The sequence below is a fragment of the Centroberyx gerrardi genome, chromosome 20 (assembly GCF_048128805.1).
Source record: "Centroberyx gerrardi isolate f3 chromosome 20, fCenGer3.hap1.cur.20231027, whole genome shotgun sequence".
NCBI classification, from domain to species: domain Eukaryota; kingdom Metazoa; phylum Chordata; class Actinopteri; order Beryciformes; family Berycidae; genus Centroberyx; species Centroberyx gerrardi.
Window position 1 is genome coordinate 25,505,347 of NC_136016.1, and position 1,714 is coordinate 25,507,060.

Genomic DNA, 1,714 nt, shown 5'->3' on the forward strand with positions numbered 1-1,714 from the left:
GTCCAGGGTAGTTCAGGGTAGTCCAGGGTAGTTCAGGGTAGTCCAGGGTAGTCCAGGTAGTCCAGGGTAGTTCAGGGTAGTCCAGGGTAGTTCAGGTAAGTCCAGGGTAGTCCAGGTAGTCCAGGGTAGTCCAGGGGGTAGTTCAGGTAGTCCAAGTACCCCAGGGTAGTCCAGGGTAGTTCAGGTAGTCCAAGTAGTCCGGGTAGTTCAGGGTAGTTCAGGGTAGTCCAGGGTAGTCCAGGGTAGTCCAGGTAGTCCAGGGTAGTCCAGGTAGTCCAGGGTAGTTCAGGGTAGTTCAGGGTAGTCCAGGGTAGTCCAGGGTAGTCCAAGTAGTCCAGGGTAGTTCAGGGTAGTTCAGGGTAGTTCAGGGTAGTTCAGGGTAGTCCAGGGTAGTCCAGGTAGTCCAGGGTAGTCCAGGGTAGTTCAGGGTAGTCCAGGGTAGTCCAGGGTAGTTCAGGTAGTCTGAGGAGGGAAAGAAAAAGAAACCTGAATGTGTTCTCAGTCTTGTTTCCATACAAATTGCAGCTCAAACCACAGCTGCTGCGAGCCACGCTTATTTTTGGTGTCAAAATATTGTGGAAAAACTGCGGCTGCTTATTCTCAGTCTTTTTATACTCTGTGGTCTCCTGATCTGAGCTGCTCAGAGACAGAGGTTGCTGTGTGTGTACATCACATCCAGCCAAACTCATGACTCTTTATTCTGAAATCTCTGAAAGAGCTGAAGAGGAAACTGAAAGGGAAAGGGAGAACTTTCTCATCATGAATCTTGTAAGAGAGAGAGAGAGACAGAGAGAGAGAGAGACAGAGAGAAAGAGAGTGACAGAGAGAGAGAGAGAGAGAGAGAGAGAGCATCAGTGGAAACTAGGAAACCAGACTGTAATCTGATCCTGATCTCTCCTCTCCAGTTGCAGTGAGAGTGATCCAGTGGATTTCTCTCTGTCTCTGATCTGATTGGCTCTGATCCTCTGATCTGATTGGCTCTGATCCTCTGATCTGATTGGCTCTGGTCTGAACTTTGTTCTGCAAACACTAACAGTCTGATGTTTCTGAGTCATGATGGTACAGCATCTGTCTGACAGACAGCAGATATACAACAAACTACAGCAGACTCTACAGCAGGGGTCTCAAACTCAATTTACCTGGGGGCCGCTGGAGGCAGAGTCTGGGTGAGGCTGGGCCGCATCAGGTATTCCACAAGAAAAGCTTTGTTAAAAAAATTCCAATCTTCTCAAATGTCTTTATTTTTATTTTTTAACACAAAATAAGATTTAAAGTCTTTATTAACAGTTCTTTAACCTCAATGGGTTCTTCTGAATATGAATTGTCCTGAACATGAATGGAACATTGAAGAACATGAACTGTTCTTCTGAACATGGCTTCTCTTGCCTACTCCTTGCTGCTAGAGACCTGGCAGCGCTTCCTCTCGCATGCTGAGCCACATTTTGGCTTGAGGGAGGAAGCAGTTGAGACCCTCAGTATGGCTTGAAGATGATTATCAGTAAGTCTGGACCTGTACTTGGACTTATTGAAGTTCAAGGTGGAGAAGAGCTTTTCGCACAAGTATGTGCTCCCAAAAGGCACATGGTCCGCTTGAACATTCGGGAAAGCTCAGGGAAGCTGGGGGTCAATTCTCTCCAAAAATTGCCCAAGCTTGTCTGCTTTTCCACTCACCTAGTAGTGTTCATCGTGTGAGGCAATGCAAATAGCGCGATGC

At 47.2% G+C, this 1,714-nt stretch overlaps 1 protein-coding gene across 1 annotated transcript in view; it reads left to right on the top strand.

Annotated features, from left to right (window-relative positions):
• The window catches only part of lipf (lipase, gastric), a 14,873-nt gene that overhangs the window by 5,731 nt on the left and 7,428 nt on the right, over nucleotides 1-1,714 (top strand). The window lies entirely within an intron of this gene.